Source organism: Dermacentor andersoni, chromosome 1, assembly GCF_023375885.2.
Source record: "Dermacentor andersoni chromosome 1, qqDerAnde1_hic_scaffold, whole genome shotgun sequence".
In the NCBI taxonomy this organism is placed as follows: domain Eukaryota; kingdom Metazoa; phylum Arthropoda; class Arachnida; order Ixodida; family Ixodidae; genus Dermacentor; species Dermacentor andersoni.
In genome coordinates, this window is record NC_092814.1 from 19,458,428 (window position 1) to 19,485,857 (window position 27,430).

The 27,430-nt window shown below is 46.3% G+C and overlaps 1 long non-coding RNA gene and 1 pseudogene across 1 annotated transcript in view; both read left to right on the plus strand.

The window, feature by feature from the left end:
- The first annotated feature begins 18,731 nt into the window (after positions 1-18,731).
- LOC129380403 (uncharacterized) overlaps positions 18,732-27,430 on the plus strand; it is a 78,112-nt gene continuing 69,413 nt past the window's right edge. The window contains exons 1-3 of the long non-coding RNA XR_008608405.1: positions 18,732-18,840; positions 19,580-19,673; positions 21,568-21,632. This is a non-coding gene — a long non-coding RNA (uncharacterized lncRNA). The remainder of the gene's footprint in view (positions 18,841-19,579; positions 19,674-21,567; positions 21,633-27,430) is intronic.
- On the plus strand, positions 22,233-24,396 carry LOC140215313 (uncharacterized; annotated as a pseudogene).

The window sequence follows — 27,430 nt, forward strand, 5'->3', positions numbered from 1 at the left end:
CCTGCAGGGTCAAAAGACAAAGGACTCCCACTTTTTGAAAAAGTCCATTTAGTGTTAGTGGCGCAAATACGTCCCACTTTTATAAAATAAACTGCTTTATGTAGAAAATAGAAATTTCTCGAAAACTATTTCTGAGCACCTCATTTATTGATACCACTCGAAAATTTTCAAGTTAGCACCTTTCAAGCCAATTTCAAGCTATGTCTTGTCAGTTTCTGCACGTGTTCTTGTGCCTCTTTGGTAATTGTAGACGGTGATTGAGTCGCTTTGTGTTCCATCGTTTGGTCAGACCCTAGCGGACCTCCCACAGATGACGGAGGTGCGGGCCAACGTCCGGCGCCTCCATGGTGGTGTTGAGGATTTTCGGGACCCTGTCGAGACGCCTACCGAGGTCAACCTTCCGGCCTCGTTCTCATAGGCATGCCGGGATATCTGACGCACAAAGTATAAGAGCTCAGCTTTGGTATTTGTAGTCTCCAAGGCGAACCTAGATGCTAGTCTTATAATTTGCCGGACACTTTAAGGAAGTTGAACTCCCTGAGGAACGTGGATGTTGAAGGCTGGCGATTGGTGGTTTTGTCTCAGAGCAGTTTTTTGCTCACACGCCTCAGCTAGAGCTGCCTAAGGTATTCCGTGACTTGATCCGCTAAGCGCATATGTTTGCGTATTCGAAGTTTAGTTGCATGCGGTTCGAATGCCTCTCTTCATACTGTGCCAGGGGGAGCCCTCGCAGTGTAGTTCTGCGACGCCATTGCGTTTCCGAGAACGACCCTCTTCTCCTGCCACGAGTCATTAAAGGCCAACTGCGACGAAATTTCACTTGAGCTAAATTGACTATAAATGTCTAAGGTATACTCTGAAAGTAATCTTGGCAAAGTCACAGGGCTGGTAATTGCCTAATTGTGATATTAGCAGTTAGTAAATAGCGCCTATGTAGACGACGCGTGCATCTTGCGGTAAAGCCGTAGCGATGCGGATATGGCGAATATTGAAGAACCATACGCAACTGTTGATCTCTCAGTTGCGCCATGTAGCGCCTTGGCAGCCAGATGCATTGCTCGCTCGTCATTTGCGAGTTGACGGGCGTCGCTCTCGGTGTGCTTTCTCACCGTTGTTCTCGTGATTTGAGCAGTTGCAACAATACCGACACGTTGCGCGGCCGTCGGGTGCTGGAACACGTACTCGAGCACGAGCAATGGCCGTGCAGTACACAACGCTAAGTAGAGGAAGGCCGAACACATTTTTCCTGTCGCAGCTTTCAGATCGAAAGCGTGCACCGCGGCGCAGCAAACAAGTCTGACGCGGACCGGCAAACGCAAACAAAATATGTAAACAGCAGTTGAGGAAGCTGCACGAGCTACATTTGAACAGCACAGCCACTTACACATTAAAATCTCCTTGGCAAACGCTTTCTCGGGGTGACTATAGTACTATATTGGCACGCGCTAGTTACGCTAGAGGCCGAGGTTGAAGAAGTGTGTGTGGTAGCTGCTGCAGAAACGAGCAGTAAACAGCCGTTTGCTTGGAACTGACTGCTTGCCTTTTCCTCTCCCGACTAACTGGTGTAGGCGTCGGGTACGCACCCACCGTATGCCTACTGGTCCTGAACCAAAAGCTACCGACGCCAGTACCTCGGGGACGGCAGAAACCCATCGAAGCAGCCGTCGCCTCCGAGGTCTTCCACCGCAATACAGTCCCCTGGCAGGCTCCGTCAGGGAGATGTCAACAACAACCGCAAGCCAAACCGCGGGGATCCCAAATGCTGTTGTACCATGCATTGTCAACGCGCCTCGCACGCCTAACCCGTTCCACGGGGACGCCTTTGAGGAAGTTGAAGACTGGTTGGACCATTTCGACCGGGTAGCTGTCTTTAACGACTAGGACAATCGCAGTAAGTTGAAGAACGTCTGCCTGTCCCTTTTAGACGCGGCAAGGGTATGGTACGAGAACCACGAAGCCTCATTTACCAGCTGGCAGGAGTTCTACTGACTGCTTCGCGACGCCTTCAGTACCCCCAAAAGGAAAGAAAGAGCCGAACAGGCACTGTCTTCGAGGTTCCAAATGCCGAACAAAACCGTCGCCATGTTCGTTGAAGACATGACGCGATTGTTCCGTCGGGCCGACCCACTAATTTCAGAAGACAAGAAGGTGCGTCTGTTAATGCGAGGCGTAAAAGAACAGCTTTTCGCGGGCCTCGTGCGCAATCCTCCTACAACAGTGTCTCAGTTCGTTCGTGAGGCAACAGTCATGGAACGTACGCTTCGGCAGCTGTTCTCGCAGTATGAATGCCACACTACCGTGACTGCTGGATGCTCTCTCGTACCTCCAAATGATGACAGGGAGTCCCTTACCGAACTATTACGGCAAATTGTTCGAGAAGAACTGCAGAAGTCTTATGCATCGGCTCCGGCACCTCCCAGTGCCGCGGCTCTCACGGACGTCATTCGGGTAGAAATCGGCAAAGTGGTTCATCTCTCGCCACCAACACAACCGAACCCCCCACGTTCTCGTACGCGGATGCTCTTCGGGTTTGCGCGCCGTCGACGGGCCGTTTCTCTCAGCCGCCTGCTTGGATTCCTCGACGCTTGAACCTGCAAGCAGCCTTCCATCCTGGTCCGCGCAAGTCTACAGTATGGCGCGCTCCCAACAAAGGTCCGTTGTGCTACTACTGTGGGGAGGCTGGTCACATGTATTGCGACTGCCAGTACCGACGGATTGGTCTGCGGGGATACCATCCGGGCGCCCGTTGCCGACGATATTGCGACTCCCGCGCGAAATCGACGAATACTTAGAAAGTAACCAGCTTCCTCCTGCCCCGCAGCGAAGACAGTCACGGTCGTCAGCACCTCGTCGGTACGCGTCACCAAACCGCGCTCGACCCGCCTTTGATTCCGCTGGAGTCAACGGTGGAAGCCCGCGCCGGGGAAACTGAAAACGGCGACCTCCGGGGGTGAGGCTACTGTCATGCGAACCGTAAACTATCCTCCGCCGACCCCCGGACACCCCCCCCCCCCCCCCCCCCCCCTGTCCCGTCGCGACGTACCGCTGACGCCTTCATTCGAAACTGCCAAAAGAACTTCCGCTGCTATTACTGCTTCCATCGAAGGTTATCTGGTAACTGCACTTGTCGATACGGGAGCTGATTCCTCGGTTACGAGTGCCTCACTGGCCACTCGGCTACGCTAGGTGCTCACAGCGTGGGACGGCCCACATCCGATTACTGTTGGAGGACACCTCGTGTCACCCATTGGACGATGCACCGCCAGACTTGCCATTTCTACTTCGACTTTCGTAGCGTCTTTCCTTGTGCTGCCCAAGTGTTCTTGGCTAGTTGTACTGGGCATAGATTTTCTCCGGGAATATGGGGCGATCATTAACTTGCGTGAGTTCTTCGTGACTTTTTCTATGTTTCTTCGCATTCGAGTATGAATGATGAACATCACCGCACGGCTTTGCGCATGGTCGATGACTGCGTGACGTTACCGCCTCGAAGTAGCATCTTCGTCTTCGTTGAATGCCCCCAAGACCAACTAGGAATAGGCATCGCCGAAGGTAACCTCACCATTTTGCTGGATCGAGAAGTCGGCGTGCAGGAGGACTCGTATAGCTCCAAAATAGGCAAACCACGGTCCTAGTTACGAACTTCAGGGACGAATACAAGCAGTTTGCGAGGCATACCACCATGGCCTACTTTGAAACGGTGGCCGAGTCCAACCCTGTGCTTCGGTAACGACAATCTCGATTTCGGAACCCAGCGATGTGGACTTGACCAGTCACATCAACGTCAACCCATAGCTAGACCAACCCGAAAAAGAAAGGCTCCTCACTCTGCTATCGTCAGTTCGCGACTGTTTCGCCACCACGTCGAAGGTCAAACAGACTCCTTTAACCAAACACAAAATCATCACTGAACCGACCGTCCAACCTGTTCGCCAACACGCTTATCGCGTGTCGCAGAAAGAACAGGATGCTATTCGTCATCAAGTTAAAAAATGCTAGACGATTGTGTCATTCAACCATCGACACGTCCTTGGGCTTCACCTGTTGTATTAGTTAAGAAGAAAGACGGTTCACTACGAGTCTGTGTCGATTATCAGAAACTGAACAAGATCACGGAAAAAGACGTTTACCCACTTCCTCGGATTGACGACTCTTTGGACCGCCTGCAACATGCCCCTTACTGCGCGCACTCTATTTCGACCGACCGAATCTTACTATACATAGCAGGCCACCTGCGCAATCAAGGCAAGTAGGCTGCTCATGTGTGGCCTTCTTCCCCGTGAACGGCGCGCAATATAAGGCTTTTCCTTGATGCAAGTGTGACTCCGCACATTTCACAATGCACTCGTTTTCGGTGTTTTCTTTTTATTGTTATTTACGATGCCTTATAAGTAATAGCTAGCTTACACATTACAACTAAATCCTGTGGACGTAAGCGTAAGTCAAATGACGAATTATTTTTGCAGTGTTGTAGTTCCAATATGCGTTAAGTTTTGGGCGAGTTGGTTGTACATGATTCTTTAGAGACTTATGCATGCACAAAGCTAGGACGTCGAACGAAGAAGGGACACACAACATGCGCAAACAGGCAGGCCATGTCAAAGATATTTTCTGACAGTCTCTACAAGATCACTGCAGCCCAACCGACCTGCTTAAACTTCCAACACTGTTACCGTAACCACATAAAACCGGCGCATGCTGTGTGTCCTTCCTTCGTTCGACGTCCTGTCCTTGTGCGCGCATAAGTCTCTAAATTTCCAACATGCGACACCCTATGTTTTGGTCGCGAACGAAAGTGGTATTATGTGGCTACTAGTCTGAAAAATTTTCCATTCCGCTCTTCCCATAGCGAATGGTTAAGACCTGCGAGGCCTATCATGTAATGTATACATCATATTTCGCGATATAAATTACGAGACTTATTCCTAATGGAATTCCATTATGCATACCAATATGTTCCCTTTATATGTGACGTAGTTTCTTGGGGGGGGGGGGGGGGGGATCGCGAATGCATGCAGTGAGAAAAAGTCCCTGTAGCCTCCGCAGTGTCACCTGCTACACGGAATATAGGCATTCCTGCCCCGGAACATGCAGGCTTGCTACAAAAGCACGAGCTGAGCTAGTCGAGTCCCATACATTCAAATTGTGAATTGGAAGAAACTGCATTAAATATACCCTCCATGAGGACGACCCATCAAAAGTTGAAGGATTCCTCAAGGATCAAGGGAGCTCCTAGCACCATGTATTGCTTTTGCAGGGGTGAAGTTTTAACCTGAATGAATGAAATCTGCAATCGATTAGTCAAATCACTTACGTGTGTGGCGCGTCGCAAGACGCAAGCAGATTTATGGGCCCATAGCGGCTTAGAAAGCACAGAAAGAATGCAGCGGGAAAAAATAAGACTTGAAAAATTGCTTCACACACTCCTGGCACACTATCACTCATCTGTTGTCAAAGCTAACCCTGACAGGCTTTGTTTTCTTCGCTCATATCATCCCAACGGATCACAAGCGATAAGACCACACCGAGAGCGAGCTTCCCGCGACGGAGCTTCGCGAGGCCGATCCATCAAATAGGCACAGGCGTGCCCCATGCACCGGTAGTGGTCGGTGGCAGCTTCTTGCCCAAAGGAAAAAATTCTTACTGAACGTTATTTCATGAAAATCAGTTCTGCTTGCATTTTGCTCTCATTACTGCAGGGAAGTGCAATAGGCGGAGCAAATGTACGCATCAAGCAATAGTTCAGCTGGCACCATGGTGCTGCATCGCCACCAAAGAAGCCCTCAACAAACGCTCTAAGCTTCCACAATAAACCGAGAAAACTGCAGTGCACACTTTCCTTCTTAGTCGCGAGAGTTCCGGGCACGTGTCAAACGCTTTCCTTGTTGCCTGTCTACGCTGTTCCTACGAACCTTAAGCATCATGCAGATTTGTGGTGCCATTTCTCTTCCACATGTCTGCCAGGTCCTGCCAGCTTGCTCGTTGGCAAGCACCTGCGTTTCTGACACGTCTTATCCCCGCCTTGCAAAGCACAGGAGGACGAACTGGCTGCTTCACTCGCCCTTGCGAGCAGTCTTCGCGGCGACAGATGTCATCTGGGGCGTGTTCCCTCATGGCACGTTTTCAGGGCTTTCCACGCTCCTTCGTCCTCCCACCGAACTCGAAGCTCCATCGTCATTTATCACCTACTCAGCGCGTCTATTACGCATGTCTGTTAAGATGGTGTTATTTTTTATTAATATTTTATTACACGCCGTATTTAACGACCTGTAAATACAACATATGGCAATAATAAAATTTGATTATTATCCTGATTCTCTGATTCTGATGGTCAGTCGCTGTGATCGCGCCGTCACTTATCTAACAGATGCATTATAATAGGACAGGACTCCTAAACCCGTGGTGTGGGCCTCACAGAGCTTTGAGAGGGACAATAATAAGAAACAATGACTTTGTTAGGATATTTTGCTTCTTCAATAGCAAGGTGACAATTCTTGCCATGCGAAGACGTTTCTGAAGTCAGAAAAAAAAGTTACGAATGAATTGCGAGACCACTCAAATGTACCCGCAACTGCTTGCCGTACTACCATGTGGACAAATTTCATGGCACCTTCACAGAGCTAGTTAGTACTACATCCGCCAAGAAAGGATACGTTGCATAATAAAGAGGTCAAAAGCTCAACCAAGCAAGTCTTGAAGACTTCTGCGCCAGGCTGCACAAACATAAGAAAATAGTTTGACAACGCTGCCAATTTCGGAAGAGGTGAATGAGCATCCTTCCGCGAACTTCCAACAGAACAGAACTACACGCTAGAAGACACACAGCTAGAAGCAGCGAGTTATTTCTGTCCAGCACCTCTACCTCGTGGCATCCCATGACGGACCCACTAAGGATAATTAAAACTGCGTAACACCAGCTGTCACCTGTGTACGCCCCACTTGCAGCGTTCTCCAGCGCTTCGCCGATGAAGTCCGCAAGGCGTCAATCAGGTTCATTAAGAGCGGCATACATCCAGTTTCACATACCCAGTGGCCCAAGTTGGTCTGAAGATTGGCTTCAAACTTGCTTTCTTGAGCACAGCAGTCCGATGCTGTGGTAATTCGACAATGGTCTACCCAATGACCCAAATTTGGCAAGAAAGAGGTTAGACACGGACATAACGCATAGTGGGGGGAGTTCCCAAAGAATGCTAATGGCATTAAAATACCGCCCGATTTTTGCCCTCCAAGTTAAGAAACTATAAAACCCGTAAACGAAGGGCCATAATTAAGGAGCATTGTTTGGATTTCTGAAAAGTGTTATCAGATGAACACGTTTGTGCACGACGATGAATAGTGTACGTGTGAGTACAGCAGCAAGAGGACGACGATAGTGTGACGTGCTGACTGATTTGTTGTGTATACTGCAGTGGGAAGTAACGTGTTGTGCCGCACAGGACCCAACTCCTGCGGTGATTATACAGTACGCAATTTATGTCGAATTTGTGTACGCCTTTTATGTCGCTGTCGCGCGGAAAAGGGAGGGGGGCCCGGGCACTAAATCGTGTGTCCAAGTTCCGGGCAATATGATCTGAAGCCAGAATGATGTGACCAAAATATCAGAAATCAAAGGGTTTGAATATCATGCGCTCCTACATTAAGAGGTCTGACTGGTTTAGAGATACCCATGAGCCGACATTTTATTTAGGTACAAGTTTTATGTCGAGAGTTATTGTTTCATCACGCGTAACAGGGTTGCGCTCTCTCGCACTGCTTAGTCGATTAGACCATGCTACCAGGAGAAGCGACTCTAGAATTAAGCCCCCAGTAATGTTCTGAAATAACAACCAGCGGCAAGAGCAGCAAGAGCGGCAAAAGGGGGCAGAAACACGTTTTTTCAGTCTGTCACAGACAGCTGTACAATTCATAACACATATGTTATTTGGCATTGGTTTCCACTATCAAAAAATGACATTCGAACACACAACACTGACATCAATAAAATATGATATACATCAACCTCACCAGCTTAATAAGAAAAATCTGCTGAACTTCACAATGCTGAATAATTTTTAAAAAATACAGAGAAGTCAAGACAACATAACACACAGTTAATATATTGTATGTATTGTAGCATACACATTCGCGAAAACAGCACACATCATTTTCACTTGAGAGTAATCAACTTTCTTTTTTTGCCATTATTCTTTCCTTTGTTTATCTTGTCGTTTTTGAAGGCTGCGTAATTCTTCAGCAGATTGTATACTGCTGGATTAAGGATGTTATTTAACATTGACTCTTGACTGTGACCAGTTGCACAAGTGTCAAAGTCTTCACTGTCACAGAACAAATACTTCATCACACTTTTCTCTCACAGAGCAGCTCTCTGATTACTCTCTGCATGAAACATATTCTCATATTCTTTGCCTGTAATATGTTCTAATATCTTGGTGCACAGCACCACATGAACGAGACATGGCTGTGGAAATTTCAAGCCGTCTCTGTCCATATTATCAATCAGCATATGCTCACTGCGTTCAAGCTCTCTCTCAGTAATTGTGAATAAATCGCAGCAGTCATTGCAAGGCTGGTGCTCCAAAGCAGCATAGGCGCAGTAGCCAGCGATGTACACCAATGCCGGCATGTCTTCCCGGGGTTTCTTTAGATCACAGCTTCTTAGCTTTTGAGCTTCTGAGCATTTCAGCACACGTCTCTTTGCAAGTGTCAGTGGATGCTGGCATATCTGGCAAGATCAGTGTGTTCTGCAGGCGGATCTTTGCCTCAGCTTCAAATATCGGTGCGATCGACACATTGTAACGGGACCACACAGCTCCCGGTACTTTCCAAACCGAGCTTCGAGGGGATCGGTTTGAAATTTTCCAAGGAGAACGCACATAAAACCGAGCTCCTCCAAACAATATCTTGACACCTCGATCAAGGCGCATGCGGAAAGGCGGAGAGCTGAGTGCGTCTCCTTTGTCAACGCACCTGTATGTACACACCTACTTTTCTAGTCGTCGAGCCAGATAACAAATGTCTCTAGGAACTGCAGTTGCTCACCATTGATTTCACGTACTGGCTCTTGCCACACATCTCTCATTCTGTGTCCCTTGACGTTCACGATGCTCCACCATCGCACAATTAGGTCAATGAAATCTGCAGTACCATTTGCAAGCGTCAGATGCAGGGTTTCACCTCTTATCCTCAAAGCAGATGAAACAAAAGAGTTAAAAATTTGAAGAGCAAGTTTCACGTTCTGCCTCTCAATATTTGTGGGATTTAATGCTTTATAAGTTAGCCCAAAACCACTTTCAAAGTATTAGTTTGTTCAGCCTCATGAAGCTTTCTGAGTGATGTGAATGAAGCACCCTCCATTTTCTTGCTTTCTGTGGTTCCACAGGGAGAAGGTGGGTAATATAGACATTTGTCAGGATTTTTTTGGTTTAGCCAATTGTTTCTGATACATTTCAGCAAATGCACAAAGTCAACAATATGAAAAAAGTGGCTGCTGCGGATTAGCTGGATGGGGGTAAACGATTTCGAGCTTCTCAGCCTCACTAAACATAGCCATTACTTTCTGGTTAATGGAATTATTGTCTGTGATGACTGCAACGATATGAAGGTTCGCTTCTTCAAGTATCAAGACTACTTTTTTACAGTTTCATGCAGTTCCTCCGCAGTAATGTTTGACACTGGAAGGATGTGTGCAACATCTTTGAACGATAACAGGAGAGACTGCACCATAAATACATGCACTGTCTTAGCAGGTTCAGAACAGTTCGCAGCAGCCCTTGTTATGCTGCCTCCCTTGTATACAAGAACACCTGTAAGTGTATTTCATCTACCATTAATGCTGCATTTCTTTCATGAGCTTTCAGAAGACTTGCCCTCCTTTTAATATATCTTAGGAATCCTTAGGAACACGCTTGATTGTTTCAGTATGAGGCAACACTAACTATCCACTGCTCCTCAAAAACTTGTAGACATGCGGTGAAATAGTGTACAAAATGCTACACAACACCAAAAGTTCCGCAGGGTACCGAACAGCATTAATCCTCTTCATGAGGAGATGACACTGCTCTTTGAGGAACATCACAGCGCCCACCTTTTCGTCCTCCAGAAGTTCTCCACTTGAAATGTCACCAATAAGTGAGATCACCAATTTCAGTGCAACCTTTCCTTTGTCCACTTCTTGTGGTTATCCTTTAGTGCAGTGGTCCTCGACATTAGCCAAGAGCTGAAGAAGCACGCGGAAATCGTGGATGTGATCCGGGACCTCAAAACTCTTGTCAGATGTAAGGCGAGCACCTCTCCAAAACACACTCAATGACACATCCGACGACACAGTCACTGACACCAAATTCTCGGGAGCATCTGTTGTCACTTTGATGGAAGCAAAGATCATGCAACTGTCACAACGTACCGCTGTCCTAAACCTTTTCTCTCCTAGCTTCTGCAGGCGTGAACTGATGTCTTGGAGGCTGTTAACTTTGTTTTCTCGTTTCTCGTTCTCGTGCGCTAAAGCTGACTGCTTTAAGGCCCTTTGAAGCTGTTCGTTCTCCACACGTGTTCGCTTTGCATCAGGGTCTTCTCTAGACTGGCGAGAATGCGAAATATATTGCGGGCAGTCGGGAAAAATCGTTGGAATAGCATCAGGTGTAAGCCGGGTGAGCTTCATTTGAACCTCGATGGTCCGTCCGTCGCAGTCCGTGCATTTTGATGATGTACGTAGGTGCTCGGGCTTGAAATGCCGTTCACAAACCTGCGACACAACTAGCGCCGTCATATTATGAACACAACTTGACGCCTGCAAAACTGTGACATACACCTAGAAATCTAAGCGCGAGATCTGTGAAAAGCGCATTTTACTGACCCATGAGCCTTTTTAACGGATGAATATACACAGACCACCGCAAACGCACGCGAGCCCACGTGATTTACGCGTTTATATAAATGGTCACTTGAAAACGTATTATATAACAATACACTAATACACTTTCATTGTACATTGTTTATATAAATCGTCACTGCACGAATTGAAAAGGCAGACAACACTTACCAGCGGATATTTCAGTTTTCCAACGTCGACATCGTCCCGTCGCACTGCCCGCTGCCATTTTTTTCCTTCGTTCGGGATCACTTGGGAACCCAAACAGCCTGACCTTTGGCCCGTTGTCGTAGTGTCCTCTACAGTTTGGTACACAACATCGTCCCATGACATCGAACAGACCGTACGTGTACACAGAGGAATAAATGCAAAAAAGCGATCCATGTGCAGCGACGTTCTCCTGCGGTGTCTCGACGGCGCAGGACATGCACGTCACGTGCATCGCGTAGCACCTAGCGCCATCTGGTCCTCAAGGGCGACACCACGCGCAGTGGAATGGCTAGGGCAGAGTGGGATGACATCAGAGGATAGGTGCGGGCGAGTGCGGAGGCCTTCTCCTACTCTAGGTGGTTGTGGTTGAACCGGCTGGGCAGTGTCGCGTCGCCCAATTTCCGTGACCGAGACGGTCGATGGGGCATGTGGGAAACGCATGGGCATTAACGGTGGCTGGGGACCTCCAGCACCCCCTACCTTTTATCTTCACGCCCGTCTCCCCGAACGCTCCCCTTCAGCTCTGACCGTCTATCTTTTTCAAAAGGACGTCTTCTTGGGCAAGTTGGTGCTTAGCTTTCCTAGGTGTACTTTGTGGCGCAAAATACATTTCTGGAAAAGGAACAGAAGAAAGGAAGACAGTGAAGCGCCAAACTACCAACTGTTTAATGACAGCCTGAGCAAATGTATAGAAGAAAAGACAACTTCCGCTCATGCGCATGCCCTTTTGTTCCGAGCGAGGGTGCAGATCTATTGCGTCTTCTACGGCGCAGCCACTAATCCGATTTCTTTCCACGCGTGGGTGTTTCCCGCGTCCCTCCTTCGCGGAACCCAGCTGCGTGCTTCGTTTCCGGTTGTTGGCCAATACAGCAGCATGTGAACTCGTCCTGCGCTTTGCTGTAGTCACCTAAACTGGTACACACAGCAACAGCAAGGCCAACTCCCTAACCTCAAACTGACTCCATCCTCACCACGTACATCACAAACAGCAGGGGGGATAAAGGCCACCCCTGCCTCAGCCTCTTGTTATCAACTTTGTCCTTGCTGCTCATCTCTTTCCATGCAACGCAAAAGGTATTTTTCAGGCAAATCTCTCTCAGAAGCTGTAGACAATCGTCGCCTAAGCCCTCCCTTTCCAGAATCTCCCGCAAAATATTGTGGTCTACTTTGTCAAACGCTCCTCTAATGTCTCCATAAGGCCACATATAACGGTCTCCTTGCCACTCTTGATACTTCAACACACTGAGTAAGCATAAATAAGTTATTATCCAGGCGTCTACCTATCCTGAAGCCATTCTGAAGTTCTCCCAAAATGCCATTATTGCCAATGTTACCACACTTTGCTTGGCCATTTGCCAAGTTCTTCCTGGACTCTTGTGACTATATTTTTATTTGTTCAGCGTTCAATTTTGGGCTAGTCATGTTGCGCTCCTTGCTCTCTTTCCCAACTACATATCTCATTTTCATAATAATTCGTTTATGGTCACTCCCTATGCTGCTAAACCCTTCCTCGTCAATGAACATTTCTTCCAATTTATCATGAATTCCTTTGGTCATGAGACAGTAATCAATGGTTGATTGCCGGTTTCCCACTGCCCGCGTGCTCTGCCTGTCACACTTAGGGCCTGTATTCATGATAACTAGGTTATGTTGCTCACAAACATCTAGCACTGACTTCCCTTTGTTGTCGGGATAGCCATCTAGATCCTGTATTTGGGAATTCATGCCACCTAATAAGATAATTTCGGCATCATTCCCTAAACCCTTAATATCAGCACTTCGGCATTCCATTAAGTCTTGACTCTTCTCTGTGCAATTATTTCCGGTCCACAAATACGTTACGCCCAGCAAACTTTTCTTTCTACTCATTGTACATGATAACCAAAGATGGCCTTGACATTTTGTGTTTACTCTTTTCCCATTTGGCTCCCTCATGGATGAGAATTCCGACTCTCCTTCCCTTTCTTTCCGATTTAGCTCTGTTGCACCCTTGCCAAACATAATTCTCAATCACTGGCGACTCTTCCGAGTCTCTAACGTGCGTTTCTGTAACCGCATACACCCTTATTTGTTCTCTTTCTAACTGTTCCTCAATCTCTACCCAATTTTCCTTTCTTCTGTCGCCCTGCATATTTATGTAGCCTATTGCATGGCGAGTTCTCGTTCTTGTTTTCCTTCTTTTTCTGTTCGCTCAGGTTACCTTGGGGAACCTGAGCGCCCGTCGGTCCCCCCAAAAAGCAACTGCGCGACCAGCAAGTCGCCAGCCCACTTCTCGTCCAGGCCTGCAACTGAAGTACATCCCGTCTCGCTGAAAACTACCACACCTTCTCACTTCCCTGTTTACTTCGACAACCTCGAAACCTTTCTCTCTGCTCAAGGTCCATATAGCCCGATTATTAGCCACTACGTTTTTTTGTGCGTTACTGTCACGTATAGGCACCTCCGGCACCGTACACACCACGATCTGCACTTGAGTGGATAGCTCGCGCTAGTCGTCTGCCCCCTTCGCTAAGCGCTGAGCTAGTCCTGTCCCTTTCCTGTTTAGGACGCCATTTAGCCCACCTGCTACTACGACAGGGTTCCGTCCGTGGGCACTTTCCACGAGCTTTGCTTTGCTTTTGCTCGCTCCATGACAGAACCCAGCGTCCCTACCGCCACTCTTTCATCGCGTTTTCTCTCAGCAGTTGCTTCTGATTGAGTCGCTGGTGATAATCACCTTTCATTCCCTCTCCTACTGCCGAGGCCTCTCCCTCCTTCGCTTTGTCATCATTTTCCGCGTGATTCGGACTTGACAAGGGGCCTTAACCCCTGCGTTCCTGCTTTTCCTTTGTGGCGGCCTCAAGGTTGGTGCAGATCTTTCTAGCTACCCCGTACACGCGTTGCACGGCTTTCAGGTGCTTTGCTGACACTGCCTGCCCTGTCACGTCGGGAGTCTGCGTTCCATTGCCACGACCATGCTCGTTCACGATGGCAACACTGTTCAGCGTTTCCTTTGCTGCTTGACGTATTTTTTCCACCGCCTTCCGTGCATCACGCTCCATATTGAGCTCATTTTTGAGCCCTTCGACCTGTTTCACAAGCTCATGCTGGAAATCTTCCATTTTCTTTAGCTTCGCATCGACATCACAGTGTCTGCCGATCGGCTCGATTTCCTCTTCATTCTCATCCTTCTCCTCGTCTTCCTTCTCCTCGTCTTCCTTGAGGGAACCACTGCAAACTGAAATATTCCATCGAGCGGGCACGTTGGAGGGGCAGCCATGCATTCGCTCGATCAAAAACGCGATCTTGCTTTTTGTGCAGTTTACCGCTCGGTCTGGCACGTGGCTAGAACCTACGGATGCAGCGATTACCGGCTGTCGACCATCAGCGGTCTCTCCTGTCGTCTCTCCTGAAGAGCACGGTGGCTTTAAAAGTGACAATATCCATGAAAGTACGTCAACAAAATCTTGTTTTGGGGCACAGCTACCAAATCTGGCTGTTGAGGGGACTCAGCCGCATTTTGGAGTTTGCCCTGAATTTTTTCGCTTGTCAGCCTCTCATGTGTAGGAATGCGTGCTTGTAGCTGAGTACTGCTGAAAAGTGCAGAATTAAATTTTGCCGACTCAGCCAGGGTTGCTGCTTCTTACACCATGTAAGGCGAGCCTCATCAGTAGATTGCGAAAGGAAAAATTTCCGAATGGAAAAAACGCGTTCCTCTAAGACAGGTTCGCAACCACACGTTTTGCAGTGCTGCGCAAGAAACCCCCAGCTGTAATACCATTCCTGGCATTGTAACCATGTTCACGCAGCCTGTCATTCAGACATCGGCCAGTTTGACCAACGTAACGTTTTCCGCACTTGAGTGGAAAACAATAAACAACACCAAGTGCGCAATTAACAAACTTATTTTTGTGGTTCTTGTCACAGGAAAGAGGAGCTACCTTATTGGGATTAGTCAGTTTGCAAATCCTCATTAGCTTGTTAGGGGCAGACAACACTACACGAACATTCGCTCGCTGGGCGATTTTCTTAAGATTATGTGAGACGTTGTGAAAATAAGGGATGACGCTAGTCCTACCCCGAGTAGTTACAGGATTATCTGCGTGCTGGTTGTCTTTTCTACGCTGTCTTAGAATTCGTTCTGCTATTGACACTTGTAGGGACACGGGATAACCAGCCTACGAAAGCCGTTCGCATTGAGAGGCAAAGCTAGACGAAACACTATGGTGGCACGACTTTTTCAAAGCATTATTAAGGCAAAGGTTAGCAATGCCTCTCTTGATCAACTTGGAATGGGCACAACGAAACGGAAGAAGTGGTTTGTTACCATGAGGTTTATAGTACAAACACGTATGAATATCCGAACAAGCTAAGCGCAAATCCAAAAACCGGATCTTATGATCCTGTGGGAGCTCGTAGGTAACGTCAAGGGGCGCAAGGCATTCCTGGACTATTCGCACTACCGAGGCAACCTCAGTCTCAAGGTCAGCCGGAGAACACTGAACACAAAACAAAAAGTCGTCCACGTAACGAAATATTTCAAAAATGTTAGTCTGATAAAGGTTGACTGACATGGCGACGTCTAGGCGAGCTAAAAATAAATCACTGAGGAGCGGGGCAATGCACGAACCAATGCATACTTCGTTTTTCTGCAAATAGATGGTGTCATTCCATGTAATGAACGTAGATGACAAATAAAAGCTCAAAAGTTCTAAAAAGTGATTACTAGACAGCCCAGCATTATTTTGAAAACGGGTGACGCCAAATTCATCAATTGTCTGCGAAATAGCTGACAGCAAGTCATTGTGAGGAATAGAATAGTAGAGGTCCTTCACATCGACGGAGAAGACTTGAAAGCCTCGATCAGAGTTGTCTTTTAAAAATTCAATTACTTCATCGGAGTTGCGTATTAACAACGGGTCATTCACGGGTAAAATGGCTGGCTTGGCCTGCATAAGCAGTGCGACAGACTTCTGCCACGTGTCCTTTTCTGAAACAATAACCCTCAACAGGACGTCAGGTTTGTGCGTTTTCGCGCTAAAGAACACCTCTAGGTGATCTCGTTTGCTGCTGGCAATGTTTCTCAACAGTTTGTCCAAGTTGCATTCCCTGCAAAGTTTCTTAGCCTTAGCTTTTACCTTACTTAAGGGCACTTTATCCTGACGCTTAAAAACGGCGGAAATTGCCAGACCAGCTTTTGCGTGAAAATTCCCTTCTGAGAGTACACAGAATCCGCCTTCTTTATCTGCCGGTAACACGCAAATCGAATTGTCACGCATATAGTTAGCTACACGTCTCAACAAAACCTTCGGAAGTGCCTGTCTAGAGCGGGATATGGCCCCTACACCTTCGGAAATAACGCGCGAAACATCCTCTTCCGCCGCGAACTTGGAAATCTGCCTCACCATTGAAAGCATCTCTTCCGGTGGTTTACTAGACTCCACCGCGAACTTAGGTCCCAACGCCAAAACGTTGTGGATGTGTTCTGGTAGGTCCAAGTTTTCCGGCTAGTGAACAGTGTTTCCAGTAGTCGGTCTTCTCCCGGAACAACGGCCACGAAGTTCACGCAACTGGCACTGCCACAAGCACTCGATTTTCTGGTCAGCGAAGCGTAGAAATTTCCGCACTGTCAGACCCAGCGAAGTAGGTTCCTTAGAAACCTTTAGCTGAGTAGAGAGCAACTGGTGGTAGAGCCGAGCCTGCCTGTGCAACTCGGATTTGAGAATCTTGCAGATTCTGCTGGAATGTCCGGATGAGGGAATGAATCCACCAAAGAGGGAACCTAGTTCCAGTGGGATGATCTTGCGGCGAGCACAAAATGCCAAGGTACGGGCTTTGCACACGGTTGCCGCAACGAGCGAAACTGTAGCATACGGGTCACGAGTTGCAGCAAGAGTGGGGCCCGTTGAACTAGAAATGAAGGTCAAAAGCGTGGCAGTTTGGGCGAGTTGGTATGTCATGACTGTTTTAGGCTTGTAGCGCAGCTCAGGAAGAGCTAAAAAGGAAGGAGGTAGGGGTAATCAAAGGGAACGGAAAACAGAGTGAGCGCTAACTTCCAACTGATGGTTTATTTCGTGACACAAGACTACTTATACACTCGGCAAACCATATGACATCAAGAGATAACAAAGAAACCAAGCAACAAAACCGATAGTAACCAAGTGGTAACATATTCAGACAGCCTGTGGCTGCAGTCGGAGATACGCCAATTCATTGCTTGATAATGATAATGAAGGTGAGCTTACACATGCATGGCTCTACCGAGGTTGCCTCGGTAGTGCCAATAGTCCAGGAACGCCTTGCGCCCCTTGACGTTACCTACGAGCTCCCACAGGATCATAAGATCCGTTTTTTGGATTTGCGCTTAGCTTGTTCGGATATTCATACGTGTTGGTACTATGAACCTCGTGCTAACCAACCACTTCTTCCGTTTCATTCTGCCCATTCCAAGTTGATCAAGAGAGGCATTGCTAACCTTTGCCTCAATAATGCTTTGAAAAAGTCGTGCCACCATAGTGTTTCGTCTAGCTTTGCCTCTCAATGCGAACGGCTTTCGTAGGCTGGTTATCCCGTGTCCCTACAAGTGTCAATAGCACAACGAATTCTAAGACAGCGTAGAAAAGACAACCAGCACGCAGATAATCCTGTAACTACTCGGGGTAGGACTAGCGTCATCCCTTATTTTCACACCGTCTCACATAATCCTAAGAAAATCGCCCAGCGAGCGAATGTTTGTGTAGTGTTTTCTGCCCCTAACAAGCTAATGAGGATTTGCAAACTGACTAATCCCAATAAGGTAGCTCCTCTTTCCTGTCACAAGAACCACAAAAATAAGTTTGTTAATTGCGCACTTGGTGTTGTTTATTGTTTTCCACTCAAGTGCGGAAAACGTTACGTTGGTCAAACTGGCCGATGTCTGAATGACAGGCTGCGTGAACATGGTTACAATGCCAAGAATTGTATTACAGCTGGGGAGTTTCTTGCGCAGCACTGCAAAACGTGTGGTTGCGAACCTGTCTTAGAGGAATGCGTCATTCTTGGTCGCAGTCGTAATCAGCTCACAAGAGAAATCATCGAAGCAAAGGCTATCATTGGTCTGGGCCATGCATGTGTAAGCTCACCTTCATTATCATTATCAAGCAATGAATTGGCGTATCTCCGACTGCAGCCACAGGCTGTCTGAATATGTTACCACTTGGTTACTATCGGTTTTGTTGCTTGGTATCTTTGTTATCTCTTGATATCATATGGTTTGCCGAGTGTATAAGTAGTCTTGTGTCACGAAATAAACCATCAGTTGGAAGTTAGCGCTCACTCTGTTTTCCGTTCCCTTTGATTACCCCTACCTCCTTCCTTTTTAGCTCTTCCTGAGCTGCGCTACAAGCCTAAAACAGTCATGACATACCAACTCGCCCAAACTGCCACGCTTTTGACCCTATTCTGTGGTTCGGTAGGCGCTACAAAGACCTGAAGAAGCTGGCAGCCAGTCTGCTTTCGTGTTTCGCTAACAAGTGACATCTGGGTTGGTGTGAAAGCCGTCGGACGCTCTCGCAACTGTTAACGAAGTCAGCTGTTGCGCCCGCACAGCCGCGAACGGTAACACTACTCGTCCCGACATCGAAGACGAGAATCATGACCGGCTGCTGCGTACCGCAGTGCGCTAACAACAGCCGCAACGGCGTGCGGAGGTTTCGTTTTCCGGTCAGCCCTGCCCGAAGGAAGCGGTGGCTCGCGCAATGAAACGAGACCGATGGACACCGTCCGCCTCGTCATACGTATACTGTGTAAGTATTGCTCCAATTCTTATGCAGGCGATAGAGTGATCTTTGGCATACAATATAAAGTTTTCCTGCATGCTCCCACACAATTTCAGTTAGTTAGCCTGAGTTGGATTGCATCAAGAACGTGATCAATTGACTGACGAGCGAATGTGTGCTAGAACTCGTGGTAGAGCAAACTGCATTTCGCGTACGTAATGTTTTCATAAGCTGGGCTGCCTAGCCTCACTAACTGCCTGCAGTAGCGGAAGCTGTTGCATCTTTTCTTATTTGTGTAGCTCGCTTGCTGTTATTCTGAAGACGGCTGTGCTCCCATGCACAGAGCGAGAAATTCTGAAGAAGCAGTGGGGAATGGAATAGGCAGGGGCTACAGCAGGATGTAGATCTTGAGCAGTGCATCCATTCGCAGTGGGTGTACTCAAGACTGTTAAGCAATTTCAATTTCCTTGCTAATGCCAGCATGGTTACGAGCAACTTTGATAGCTAACCTATTTTGGGGTTGCTATTTAACGCGTTATGTGCTCTCGTAGGGAGCTGTCATACACACTACCGTTACTGCAGAGAAAGGATGCTCATACGAAACAGATTCCCACTTCATGACGCGTAAATGCATCCATGATGCATAAGCTGATACATTTTCAGACGCTACAAGCTCACACCCGAGGCTTCCGTGGCATGATGCGCAATGAGAATCGAAGCTATGACATTACATTGGTGTTATTTACTAAATTTCTATGCCTTGCAGGCCAACTTTGACGACTGCAGCTTCGAGGAACACAGAAAAGATAATTGGAAGACGCTAACAAGACATGCCATCCCGACACTGTTTGCATTTCGTCGTAAGTATATATATTATTTATTTATTGCAATACCCTCAGGGCCCAAGCGGCATTACAGAAGGGATGGGTACATTCTGATTATACAAGCACAATAATGTAAACAACAACAAAGCTATGTATGAAAAAACCAAGACAAAACAATAAAAAGAACAATGATGAACACAGCAGGTTATTCTAACAGGTCAATACCAAAGGCCTTGAATGACAATACCGTTAGCAACATTTTTGTACATATAAAATACACAACTTATTGAAATAACAAATAGCTGCGCAGCTTATTCTGTGAAGTGGTTAACAACTGCGTCCTTGAATGACTGTAGATCTTCAATGCTGGCAATACCCCTGGGAAGATGGTTCCATTCTGAGCTATTCTTTGGTATAAATGAATCGTGAAGAAGGTTAGTATGGCAAAAAGGAATGGCGACCTTATGCTGGTGATCAATACGGGCAGAAAAATACTGACACGTGTACTTATATTTTACAGGCAACCACGTTTCGCCGCCTAACAAATGTTATCGCACAGCGCGGGACGCGTCTGCATCTATCCGAAGTTTCTGGAAAGTTAGCGATGCTTCTATCCGCTGTCTGTTGTCGCCGAACCTTGTGTTATCTGATTTCATCGCGTGACTCGAATGTTGTAGAACTTTGTGGAAGGCATGCGGGTCCCAACGATTAGTCTGGAACATTGGACGACTGTTGTATAAAAGCCGACGCGCTTGACCCGCTGATGAGATTTTCGACGATCGCCGAGCGTGTTCGCCGCTATCGTTGTGCTATAAGTGTAGCCTGTTTTGTGGGCACAGGTTCGCCCAATAAAAGTTTGTTTTGTCGTTCACAGTATTGCTACTGTGTTATTCAACGTCACCACCACGTGACAATACGATGGTTGTGGTAAAAGTTTGTGTTTCAGTGACTGGTTCAAGAAAAAAAAATTATGAAAGAGGCAAAGAGGTGAAATTTTGCTTCTTAAGAGCAAGTTTAGAAGGCCAAGATTAGATTTCATCAGCGAGACACTGGCAGTACGGGAGTAGTTCGATACGATAAAGCAATCTGAGCGATTCTTAGCAGACTCTATTGCATCTGCAAGGTTACGTAAGCCTGGATCCCAGATAGCAGACGCATACTCGAGTTTCAGTCTAATTAGCGTTTGATATAGTAATAATTTTAAATGGCTCGGTGCTCCAGCCAAATATTGACCAGCCAAATATCAGCCAGCATCAATGCAGGATTGTCGGTTCTCAATTCTTTCAAAACTTCATGCTTGTCGATGCTTATTGTAGCTAAGCTTTAGCAAGGCTCCGCAAGAAAGAAATCTTATATGTAGATTTTCATTCAAGGCATGACTTGGGTATTCGGGAGGCATGGTGTGTGGGGTAGGGGGGAGAGAATGAGTGATGTACAACGCCTATAGACCACAGAAGTGAACATTTCTAGCAGATGACAATTAGGACTACTTTCGGCAAATATAAGCTTGCACCCTAATTTTAATTCAATCTCATTGCAGTCTAAAAATGCTTATGCACACTCTGAGGCCCTACCCTGCAGTGATATGACTCGCTTATGGAGCAGTAAAAAAATGAGGAATTAAAAAAAACACATTCCATGAAGCAGCACACCCTCAAACATGACGGTTCCGGAGTAATTTCAACTCCGGAGTAATAATTCCACAACACTGTCCTCTACAAAAATAGTGACGTCACCTCACTTGTCGCTAGCGTTTTATGCCACAAACGATGGCAACGCTGCGATCATTCAGACTGAAATCCAAAGGATGGTGACTGTGATCAGTCAGCATAAAATCCCTATGGCGTGCTATCGCCTGTAAAAGTAAAGCACAAGGGCTGCCTGTGTTCGGTTTGATTGTTATTTCTTACTTCTGAACAATTTTTTACAGCTATGCCGAAACGCCGCAAGCCACCAAAGTGTCGCTTCCAAGACGCAGCCTCTGCTAACGCGGCGGTAAGTGGACTGGCAGCTAATGATGGCTCTGTAAGCCAGTGTGGTAGCATATCAAACAGCCTGTGCCTTGATGTGATTGCAGCTGAAGATGCGCGAGATCAGCTTACCGAGAACTGTGACAGTAATGTGATCCACTCACCACGCCAGCATGACAGCATGAACATGTGCCATACTCCAGGCAGCTCTGGAACAAGTAGCTCTGCATGCTTTACAGATTTAAGTTCAGCAACTTCATTACCGTAAGAGGCAAACGCTCGCCTACCCAGATGTTTAGTTGTCAGCTGCAGCGTTGATAGCGATGAGGACGACAAGCCTTCACAACAGAGGACTGCTGCTGCAACGTGTAGCAAGTTTCAGTCAAACAGCATTGATAATGGGAAGAAGTGTTCCTTACCCTCCCCCATGTAGCCACAGCGTTGTCTAGCCACACATCGGCTAACCTCAGTGGTAGCACTTCTAGGAGCATGCTCCCTCCACTAGAGCTGACAGAGATCCATTCTGAACCCATTGACACAATGGTGTCAGAATTATCACCAGAAGTAGCTGGGTTCTGTGATAACCCCGGAACTACCAATCTGGTCTTGTTCACTTTCTCTGGAAATGACACCAATAAAAAGCCAGAATCGACATGCAATAGCACTGCAGGGCTTTAAAAAGTACAGCGACCTAACACGGAAGTACAAGAGGCTGGAAATGCTGCACAACCAGGCAAAGGTCTCCATTCGAAGCCTCAAGCCTCAAGTTAAGTCTGGGCGCCAAAAACTTGACTCCATGTCCAAGATTAAATTCCTAAATGAAGACCAAAAGAAAGTAATGACCAGAAAAAAGAGCAAAGAATGCGTTTGGTCTGAAAAAAAAACAATCAGAACATCGCTGCAAATCAAGCATGCATATGGTGCAGCTGGTTGTGAACTTCTGAGATCATTATCGTATCCCCTGCCCTCAAACACAACCCTGATCAGGAGGTTACAAAACATCCACTTTCTTCCAGGTATCCTCCACAAAGTGTTCGATGTGCTCAAACGCAAAGTGGAGGCAATGGAGGATATTGAAAAGGATTGTGTCCTATTCATGGATTAAATGGAAATCGTTCAAGGGTACAAGCATGACCACTCGCTGGACTACCAGCACGACCCTGCCCGACAAACCAGACAATGAAGCAAACCGCGCCTTGGTGTTCATGGTGGGCGGTCTAAACAAGCGCTATAAACAAGTGGTTGCATACCACTTCATGGGTAGATCTGTTGATGGACAACTGCTGAAAGACGTTGTTTTCAGCCTCATAGAAATGCTTCACAGCATATCGCTAAGAGTTGTTGTCGTAACAAGTGATATGGAGTCAGCAAACCGGGCTGTGTGGTGGTTGCTAGGGCTTTCTAGCCATCGAAACTCTGAAACAGCAGTGTCCCTCCGCCTCACTTCGAAGGTAGGCAGCTGCATTTTATGGCGGACCCTCCCCCCCCCCCCCCCCCCAGCACATGTTATAAGAAATCTTCGGGCTCACCTTCTGCGGGTAAGCTGTTTCTACTTGAGCAATGAGACAGTGAACGAGCAGGGCCTTCCTGGCAACAAGGTCGACATCGAACATGCAGAGGAAGTACTCGAGCACGACTCCGATAATGGCCTTAAGATAGCAAACGGCTTGTCTGCTGTCCACGTGAGCACTGGACATTTTACCAAAATGAAGGCCAGCATTGCTGCACAACCTTTTTCTTGAAGCCACTGCTGGAATTCACTGCCTAATCCAGAATGGAAACCTTTCAGCCGAGGCCGAAGCAACGGCTTGGTTTTTTGAGCTACTTTGGAGATGGTATAGTTTAATGTGATCACGTCATCCTGTGCTTGCTCTGAGCAAGGCAGATATCACCAAGTATAAAAAGGCGATAGCAACGCTCCACCTTGCCCAGCATACGCTGCCACAGGTGAAGATAGGAACAGCGCACTGGAAGCCGTCTCAGGCAGGCCTTCCGATTTCAAGATCTGTTGTACTTAGCCTTGCAGAAGAACTCTTATGCCACCGTGGGTACATGTATGCCCTGACCAGTCGATTAATCCAAGATTGCCTGGAAAAGATCTCAATCTTGCGGATGAAAAAGCCCACCCCAAGTGCATACGATGTCAAAGGCGCTTTGAAGCTGTTTGCGTAGGGCAGTTTCTCCACACACAGAAGTCAACAAGCTTTGACATTGATGACAGCCTGCACCTCGCCGACCTTCTTGGTCCAACTCTGCAAAAGCACCTTGTGGAGTTTGCGTATGACGAGGAGTGCCTAGAGGACCTTGTTATTGAGGAAGTTTCATCAAGTGAATGCGACATCCTCGCCTACTATGGAGGATTTCTTCTCAGGGCTGTAACCAAGGCAACAGGGAATTGTGAGCCATGCAGGACAGTATTAGTTGGAGAAAATGAAAGCTACAATGCACTCGTCAACTTAAAGTAGTACGGAAAGGGGGCTCACAACCTAATGAGGCCCATCAATGAAGTGATGGCTGTCCTGGTTCACTTTGAGGAACATTTCAAGGCATTTGTCTCAGCTGATGCCATCTTGCGCATGAAGGCTCCGTTCAGGACCATATCAAGGTTCCTGGCTGAAAATGTGGAGGCTAATCTTGAAGGAGTGTGTAGTTCTCGTGAAGAAAAGGTTGAAAAGTTGCTTTTGGAGAAGTATGTTAGCTCACGCTTGTGAATACATCTTCGCCAACAAATGGCTCGATGTGCTGAGGCAAATTCGAGCAAGACGTGTGCTGCAGTAAACCTTTCATAGGTCAAGCAAAATGATCAAGGAAAAATCGCTTTGTAGCCTGCTGCTTTCAATTCCGAACCGAGTGGCATAGTGTGGATACAGACTGTAGATAATCTGCTGGATGCAGCCTATTGATATCTCTTTTTTTTTTACCAGTTTGCATGGCATTGGTTAGTAAAATAAAACTTCGTAAAGTAGGCACTTGGGGGGGGGGGGGGGGGGGGGGACAACTGTGCCGCATATGCATGTTTTGCCTGATATGTAAAGCCGTCAGCCAAATAGTAGACCAAACAGGTCACTTCGTAAGTAGAGTCCTCCTGTTAGACGACTTCAATGTGCAACACACTGCACGCCTATCTGCTGTATTTATTGTGCATAGGACACCGTTACCTTCATTGTATATACGCGTTTCCATATCTTTTCATGCAGCTTGCTAATACAATTTTAACTGTCCTTTCTAATTTGCTTTTTCGGCACATTTTCTGTTAATGGTGTAGTTGGTAAGAAAGACCTTCCTGCTGGAAGGATTACAGACCACAATGCTAATGCGCGAAGCTGCACCTTTATTTTTAATTACTGTCTGTTTCAACTATTTTCTTGTATTTCTACTTGTTTTCAGTAATTGTGTGTATCCGCTGTATATATTTACATTTCCTTTGATTTCATTGACGTTTTGTATTCTTTCGTTGGACAGTAAGTGCCCAGCTGTGTGTGTGAGTGTTGCCCTTCCGGCATCAATTGTAGATGGGGATGTGCACAAATAAAGTGAAGTACCTTCGAATGACAAATGTCTTATGAATTATTCCTGAGTACGTGAACCATTTGTCTAGAATTTTATCTTGCTGGTTTAAAAAGAAAGCTCGCCTGACCATAAAATGATGCATGCTTTGGTTCTTGAACACACGAAGAACATTTGCATTATTGCAATCAAGGGCTAAAAAAAACACGGTGTTCACTTCATTGAAGGCATGGGGGGAAGAACACGCACCTGCACTTGCTTCAGTTCCTGCATTGCAAGTTCTCTAGTCAGGTGCAGTTATTACCAACGTCCAAACAAACGGAGATTGGTGCACGTATGCACGCAGATTTAGCACACTCGATTGTGTCGTTTTTTTTTTCTTGCTGGAGTTGCAACAAAGCAAGCATGGCGGTGGAGAAAAACAAAACATGCGCTTCTGAAATTGCACACGGTAATGTGTTTGTAAATAGCATTCTTTGGCATCATGACATCGAGTTATCAAGTCACAGTGAAAGTTTTCTTTCAACGATCTTGTTTGCTGTAAAATAAGAGCTGTGCAGCGTCGTATTAGGCACAAGCAAGTTTGACTAAGCTTCATCAACTCTTGTTACCTCGTGCACTTTTCCAAAGTTCAGTCCAATTACTGTTATTCAGGTTTTCTCTATTATGCCATAATTGACAGCACATGTAACAGATTTCTGCCTAAATAAATCAGTATGGACTGCAACACTGTTAGCTTAATCTTGGAACATTTTTGTCTGCTTGTGTAGCCGGCAAAGAAACTGCTACAGGAATTCAATGTGCTGGTACATAACCATCTTCCACAGACCTTTGAGCAGCCCAGTGTGCGGAGGATGAGGATTGCTTGGATAATTTGTTATGGCGTTTTGTTCTGTGCGACAGACATTTTAAATCAGCGTCTTTTACAGTGTGAATATGCAACTTTCTAATTCGTTTTTAACTAGCCTTCCAATTTTGGTTTATTTGTTTTTTTTTTTTTTTGTGCATGGCGGTGGTTGGTTGGGGTTTATATCGTAAACCAGCCTTTCTGCAGGAATCATAGATGGGAAATTATGACAATGTGCACGATTCAAGGGATGTAGATTCCAATGATCAATGCTTTTTGAATGCTTCCTCAGTTATGGGAACCATTTGCCCGGCATTACTTCAAGCTTGCTGCATACAAAAGACTGTCGGCTGTAACGTGATGTAATTGAGGCGGATGAAACGGCAGTTCACACTTTTATGGGCGTGCGAAAAATTCACATGGGCACTTGCTTCAGTTACTGCGTAATTACAGTTAGGCACGAGCGTTGGCAACGTTCACATAAATAGGGTTGATGCACGTGCGCGAGGACCTAACACACGTCCTGTGTCCTGTACGTGTCCTTCTTATTAGTGCCACGAGCATCGAGTGACACTCTTGTTTCTTGAGCAGCACTTCCGGTTCACCTCCTCAGATGACCGGGGACAAAATTCAGAAAAAAATAGTGGAGTACAAAATTCATGAGTTACATTAAAGATATGGTATCAGAGCATAAGTTTATATAGTTAATAGTTGAGTTACTGAAGTGTCTGGAATAATTAGAATTAATTAGCTCAGACGAAATTTTAAATAAATCAGAAAATATAGAAAAGAACTAGTACAGTGCAAAATTCATGGGTTTAATTATAGATATGGTATCAGAGCATAAGATAGTTAGAAGTTGAGTTACTGAAGTGTCTGGAGCAATTAGAATTAATTAGCTTAGATGAAATTCAAAATAAATCCGAATAAAAAAAAAGATAGTACAGTACAAAATGCATGGGTTTCCTTATAGATATATCAGAGCATAAGTTTATATAGTTACCAGTTGAGTTACTGAAGTGTCTGGAATAATTAGAAATAATTAACTGAGACAAAGTTCTAAATAAATCAGAAAAAAATAGAAAAAAAAATAGTACAGTACAAAATTTATGCGTCTCATTATATATATTATATCAGAGCATAAGTTTAGTTACAAGTTGAGCTACTGAAGTGTCTGGAATAATTGGAAATCACTGATTATCGCACACCAATGCACATAACACCAATGCCGAGGTGCGAGTGTTACTAAGAGACACCAAAGTCAAAGATTAGGGTCGCCTGCCATTTTTTTGTGCCCTTTTACAACGTTAAGTAAGCCATTAGCTCAGCAACATGTACTTGTAAGTTTTTAACACACTGTATAGGACGGATATCTTTTTTTCTTATTTCCTGTACTCAATTACATACAACTGTGGAGTAGAAACAAAACATAGGCTTCGGAAACTGCATATCATCATGTCAGCTTAAAT